Source organism: Triticum aestivum, chromosome 1D, assembly GCF_018294505.1.
Source record: "Triticum aestivum cultivar Chinese Spring chromosome 1D, IWGSC CS RefSeq v2.1, whole genome shotgun sequence".
Taxonomy (NCBI): Eukaryota; Viridiplantae; Streptophyta; class Magnoliopsida; order Poales; family Poaceae; genus Triticum; species Triticum aestivum.
Genome location: NC_057796.1, coordinates 113,868,078 through 113,874,821, shown reverse-complemented (window position 1 = coordinate 113,874,821; position 6,744 = coordinate 113,868,078). Strand labels below are relative to the sequence as shown.

The following is a 6,744-nucleotide window of genomic DNA, read 5'->3' as shown; positions in this document are numbered from 1 at the left end:
TTAGTATAGGTATAGATATAGATATAGATAGATGCTAAAAGAGCTTGTTTATGGGCTGTCCATGTTTTGGGCTTGTGTATGGTGCCATGTGCCAGCTATTTTTTATTTTATTTTTGCGCCTCTTGACACACGCAATGCCAGATTAAACAGACATGGATACTTGAATCACTGGCTTCATTCAGTTCTCTTCTATTTAGCTGTCTAACCAGTGTACTTGTGTGTGCTAACTTTTACACAACATACAAGTTTCACCTTTTTGCAATTATATATGGTACGTGAGTTATGCAGTAATGTAATGTGAGTATTTCTTGTCTCACATTTCTATCAGAATTTTAGCTAATGTATTTTTAGATGGACCACTGTATTGGTCAATGGCATGTTAGACTGGTTAAGTTGGATGATTTAAGCATATGCATTTATCTCATTGTTTTCTATTGCTGTTTTTTGTTTCACAAACAGTCCAACACTATTATAATTAATCTTCTAGTTCAATGTGCTTTTTCTTCCTGCCATGGTTTATACTGATATACTCATTGAGCAGGGAAACCCTCAAATGACAAAGACCAGGAGGATAGGAAGGGTGACAATGAGATGGCAGGCTCTGGAAATGTTTCTGATGTGGATTTGCTGGGAAAATGTTAGATACTGCAAGAGTAATAATGGGAAAGTGCACAGGCAACACTGTGGAGATATCAAGAATCCTTTCCGCTCTCACTGAAGTCTCCATGGAAAAGAGAGAGGTAGTTTCCGTTATCTTGGTTACTCATACATTTAACTGGCAACTGGTCTTGATACTAATGTCACCAATTTTATTTGCAGAGGAATTAATTAAACAAGTCACTCAGTGAAATGTTTAGCCATCTTGGAGCATTTACCTATGTTGGGGCCGTGCTCTGCCCCTTTTGCTTGTTCAAGGGTGGCGCGGCGAATGCGGATGCAACGCCGACCAGAGTTGTTGGGGACATTGATATTTATCCAGGTTCGTGCCGTATGATGCGTAAAACCCTACTCTTACTGGTTGGTTTCTTTGGTGGGAGGAGATTACAAAGCTGATAAAGTGGCTGCTCGTCCTGGGAAGGGAACGGGCAGGTTATCCTTTCTGTCTAGCCTATCTAGGATCTGAGCTTGTCCCAAAAAAAGTCTCCCTCCATACAGTAGCCTAGTCCTCCTTTTATAGTGCAAGGGATCACCACAGTAGCTACAAATGGTATTGGAAATACTGTATACATATAGGAGGTGTTTGGTTCGTGCAATTGTAACGTCATCTCATAACGATGGTAATAGATAGCGCTAAATCTTGTTTGTTTAGATTGCTCCGTAATTTGATAACCCCGGTAATAGATCCCGCCCTATTCAAAACTGATACCCGAGAAATCGGGCGCAATCAGAAAGCGATACGCCGTTTCTCTCTCCCTCCCGTCGACCCTGTCGTCTTCTTCCCGAACATCCACGCCATCTCTGCCCACCAATCCCCATGGCACGAGCAATTTAATCCCGTAGCCAAGGACGGCGGCGACCTCATCCTCAACCCCGCCTTCGCCGCTGGTTCAAACTGGCGTTGATCTGGAGCTACGCAGCCAGCGACGGTCGATGCGGCCGCCTGGGTAGCCTCCGGCTTGTCGAAGTACTGGGCCTAACACCTCGCCTTCGCACCGAGATTCCTCTCGGCCAGACCATCGGCGAGGCGTGCAGGATCCTCCAAGGCGTCAAGATGATTAGGGGGAAGGGCGAGAAGGTCATGAGGATGGTACGCCAATGGTCGGGCTGTGCGCTCGGCTCGGGAAGCAGCTAGCAGAAGAAAAGCAGGACCAGGCGCTGCTGTATTAATTAACGTTACAGTTAGTAATCAAACAGTTTTGGTTTTTGATCGATACCGTTTACAGTAACAGTGTCATTTGATTCCATTTACGTTTGCGTTTCCATTTCTGAACCAAACACCTCCATAGTGAAACATCTACCGCATACCTGCATTAAATGCGGGGGACATGTGTCTTCTTCTCGAGTCCGGGAACGGACACACGTCATGTCACTACCGTTTAGTGTAACTACCTCCTATTACTGCGCCACGTACCTTAACAGATGCCGTGCGCGCGGTAAAAGGGGTTAAGCATCCGGCGCGTCAACACCGCTTAAGAGGGAAACGACCTTAGCACGCCACACGGTGGTAAAGGCCTGTGGTTTGCTACGTCGCTTGCCAGGATACTGTAGCGCTGGGGGCGCTGTCCCCTTGATGGGCCGGGTCTGGCGCATCGCGGAACGGAATGCTCGTTCCCAGGGGACGACTCGTTCACGGGAGCCCACGCCTTGGGCGTTCCCGGGAAGGATGTGGATGTCTTGATATCTCCTTATACCTTCTTGTTGGTGTGGAAGCCAAGGGTCGCGAGTGTAGCACCTCTCAGTGACCTACCTGGATGTGTTCTTAGTCGTGCTTCGCTTGTATCTCCAGGGAGGAGCCTTGGATGATTCTTGGACATGCTGATGCCTAGGTGATCTCCCGGCAAGGAGCCACTGTGTGGCGCGCACATGAGGGTTTGTGGGTACCCGATATCCGCGACACTGACAACCTAACTGCATTCTGTTTGGGGTATGAAACTGTCAATCGTCTGTCATACAGCAGTAGTATTTGCATCCTTCCGGAGGTGGGTCTCTGTGGTTTTAGGAGTACTAAATTTTTAGTTAGATACGTGCTGGTATCTTGTAGATTTGGCTGGTCTTCCTGTTGCTTACCCCCCTTAATTCAGTCCCAGGACTCCCTGCACCGGCTTGATCTTGGAGCTGCCTCCATTATGTAAATTGTGTATACAGAACAGTAAAAGTGCAAGGAGGCTCGGAAATTCCACTTGAAAAGATGAGATAAAGATCATTACCGACATGATACTACCTTTTCGAAAAAAAAAATATTGAGCAGATACTATTCATGTTACCGACATGATATCCCGCATGAATCTAATGATTTATGAAGAAGGTGCCGATTTTTCCTTTGATTCATCTTGCAGACCTGGAGCAAGCAATCTCAACCCCAAAGCTATGCCACAGGCGAGATCATGAATTATTTTGACTCAGCTTACTGATTTCCTGACCATCATTCATATGTAGTAGGTCATAGCAGCTAGATAAATGTTCTAAAATTGGCAGGATATGCCTGGAACATCATGTCAAGGTGTTCCCTGTTCCCTTGGCACTCACCTATGTACAAGTGCTGTAGCTAGATAAAAAGTTGCCGACGTTCAGCATTCGCCATGATTAGAACGGTATCTTATTGCCTGGTAATTTTAGCACTACCATTCAGATAGTTGCTTTCATCTGTCATCCGAGGGATCATCACTGGCTCGAAAGGCGGTGATACTGTTCATTTTTTCCAAGGAGTCAGTTGTCTTGGGAGCACCACAGACCTGATCCCAGGCGCCCAAAGGGGCATGTGTATGTCTCCATCTTGTTAGAGGCCTTCCGTGGCTATGAACCTCAAGACCCATTATTTGTTTCTACAGCATCCGAGATACTAGAAATTCAGGACTCTAGTGACTAGAGTCTAGTCCATTTTCTGATCTCCAAACTCGGAGTGTTCATTACGGAGCAATGTCAGGAGCGAACTCCGTAGGAGGTTCGTTCTACGATTCTACTCCGTAGGTGGTTCGTTCTACGATTCTACGAAAAACCAAACTACTACTTGTGCTGGTTAGAGCAACTCCAATGGGGCGACCCATTTCGTCCGCCGCCATCCGTTTGGATCGGCGCAGACATAAAAGGCGGCCCAATGCGCCGACCCAAACGGACGCGCGTCCGCTTTTCGTCCGCGGGCGATCCATTCCTGCCCATCTTTGAGCCGGATTTGCATCGGCGCGCACACGCGACGGACGCGCGCGCTCGCCTTATCCTCTTCCCGGGCCCGCTGGTCGGTGGCACATTAGCCTCCCCCTCACCCCCAGACAACAGCAACCCCTCGCCCGCCTCCTTCGTCGCCGACGCCGCCGCCCATTTTTGCCGGCAACTCTGCCAGCTGCCGCCGCCTCCATATCCGCCCAGCAACGCCGCACACTCCCCCGTCGCCCGCCACCGTCGTCTTGCCGCCGGGGAGCAAACTGCTTCCCACCGCCGCTCCCCCACCGCACAGCCGCTCGCAACCAAGAAGCCGCCTCGCCGCCACGGCCATATCCGACCGCCACGCTTGTCGGACGCCGGCCCACTCGTCGGACGCCGGCAGGGCAGCTAGCTGGTCCGTGCGCGCCGCAACTCCCCTCGCCGGCCGTTTCCTTCTTCGATGCCCGCAAACTGTTCGACAGTTTGCCAAGGTACGAAATGGACTCCGCCGACGAGTTCTTTTTCCACAATTTCCTTTGCGACTCTGACGATTCGTCGTCCGACGACGAGGGGGAGATATTGGCTGCCGTGTTGGTCCATTATCACCTCAACAGCCAGCGGCCGTTGTTCTGTGGCTCCATTCCGGGCCTCCTTCCGGCGTTGAATCGCAACCGAGAGAGCGGGCATTTCCTTCTTTGGAAGGACTACTTTGATCCAACAAACCCGTTGTTCAAACATCAAAAATTTCGCCGCCGTTTCCGTATGAGTAGGCATCTTTTCAACCGCATTAGAGAGGGCGTGGTCGGCTATGATGAGTATTTCGAGTGCAAAGAGGATGCCGTCGGCAAGATCGGTTTCTCCTCTTATTAGAAATGCACTGCCGCCATCTGAATGTTTGCATATGGAGTGCCCGGTGATCTCATTGACGAGTACATCCGTATGAGCGAGTCTACATGCCTAGAGTCCCTGTATAAGTTCTGCAAGGCTGTTATTGCTATGTTTGGCCCTGAGTACTTGAGAAAGCCGACAGCTGAAGATACAACCCGTTTGTTGGTGATGAATGCCAGAAGGGGCTTCCCAGGGATGCTTGGCAACATAGACTGCATGCACTGGGAGTGGAAGAACTGTCCTTCTGCTTGGCAAGGGCAGTATAAGGGACATGTCAGAGCTTGCACTGTCATACTAGAGGCCGTGGCGTCTCAAGATCTCTGGATCTGGCACTCTTTCTTTGGCATGGCTGGATCACACAATGATATCAACGTGCTTCAGCGCTCGCCGGTGTTTGCTAGGCTTGCCGAAGGCAACAGCCCACCGGTGAACTTTACTGTCAACGGCCACAACTACGACAAAGGATACTACCTGGGTGATGGTATCTATCCTTAGTGGACCACTATTGTCAAGACAATACCCAACCCTGTTGGAGAGAAGAGGAAAAGATTTGCCCAAGAGCAAGAGAGTGCTAGGAAGGATGTCGAGCGTGTCTTTGGTGTTTTGCAATCTTGATGGGGCATCGTTCGGTATCCTGCTAATACCTGGAGCATGCAGAAACTGTGGAAGGTGATGACTGCTTGTGTGATCATGCATAATATGATCGTAGAAGACGAGCGCCTGGAACGTCTGTACGATCAAGGGTTTCAGTTTCAGGGTGAGAATGTTGTGCCTGAGCATGGAGTAGCGGCAACGTTTGAACAGTTCACCCAATTTCATCAAGACATGCGTGATTGGGAAACTCACGTGCAACTGCAAAATGATTTGGTTGAGCATATGTGGCTCATGTTGGCAACCAATAGATGTATTTTTTTTATTCGTTTGCAAAACTATATGAAACATTTTTATTTGTATTCGGCTTGTAAAACTATACTATTTTTATTCGGTTTATTTGACAATATGTTCGAATGCAAATCATCAATGTAAAATTGGGCGGCCAGCCGGCCATGCCGGCATATATGGGTCGGCGCGTTGGGAGCGCTGCCGATCCATATCAAAAACAAAGCGGACGCCGGACGGACGGCCGACCCAAACAAATAAAAAGTGGACGAAATCACCATCCGTTTAGGTCGCCTTATTGAAGTTGCTCTTAGTCTTCACATGTTGGTTCGTCCGATAGAAAACTGATATGGTGCTATCATCCAAAGTCTTACGTTGGTGCAGACTGATGTTCTGATACTGTAATCTAGTAACAAAGCTGGTATAATCTGTGTATAACTTGATAATTACTCCCTCCCTTCACATATATAAGATGTTCTAACTTTTTTTTGAATCTGGTGTATATAGACACATAATAGTGTGTTTGTTCACTCATTTTAGTTCGTATGTAGTCTGTATTGAAACATCCAAAACATTTTGTTTGCGGACGTTTGTTCACTCATTTCAGTTTGTATGTAGTCTGTATTGAAATATTCAAAACATTTTATATTTGCGAACGAAGGGAGAAAGTGATTGTAACCTTGTAATTGCCGGCGAGAAAATTATATTACAACGTGTCAACAGAGAACTAGTTTTGAACAGTGCCAACGAAAACAAAAATGAAAGTGGATCGTCAACTGGGTTAACAATTGAGAGATTTTTTGGAAACTGCGTTCATATCATAGACCTCTTTGACAATTTTGACCTGGAAACGAAATAAATTCACAGAATGAACTGGGTGCGAAACTATTTCACACCCCTAACCCTTTTGTGTAGCGCCCGCCACGCCGGCGCCACACTCTACGGTGCAGCGCCTAGCTCCGGGGCGTTGCACCTCTGTCCACCGTGGCAGCCCATGGGCCCGCACCCAGCAGTGCAACGCCTCCGAGCTAGGCGCCGCACATGTAATGTGCAGCGTGTGCAGCGCCTAGCGACTAGGCGCTGCACTGTGACTTATCCGGCCACTTGGCTGGGCCCCCCTCCCCCACCCCCCCACCACACACTCTCTCACTCTCTCCCCGAGCTTTGCCCCCTCTCCCA

The 6,744-nt window shown here is 48.6% G+C and overlaps 1 long non-coding RNA gene across 1 annotated transcript; it reads left to right on the top strand.

Moving 5' to 3' along the window:
• The first annotated feature begins 23 nt into the window (after window positions 1–23).
• LOC123180652 (uncharacterized) lies at window positions 24–4,155 on the top strand. Its single transcript, XR_006491173.1, has 3 exons — window positions 24–740; window positions 820–979; window positions 2,447–4,155. It is a non-coding gene; the product is annotated as an uncharacterized lncRNA (long non-coding RNA).
• Window positions 4,156–6,744: the final 2,589 nt, after the last annotated feature.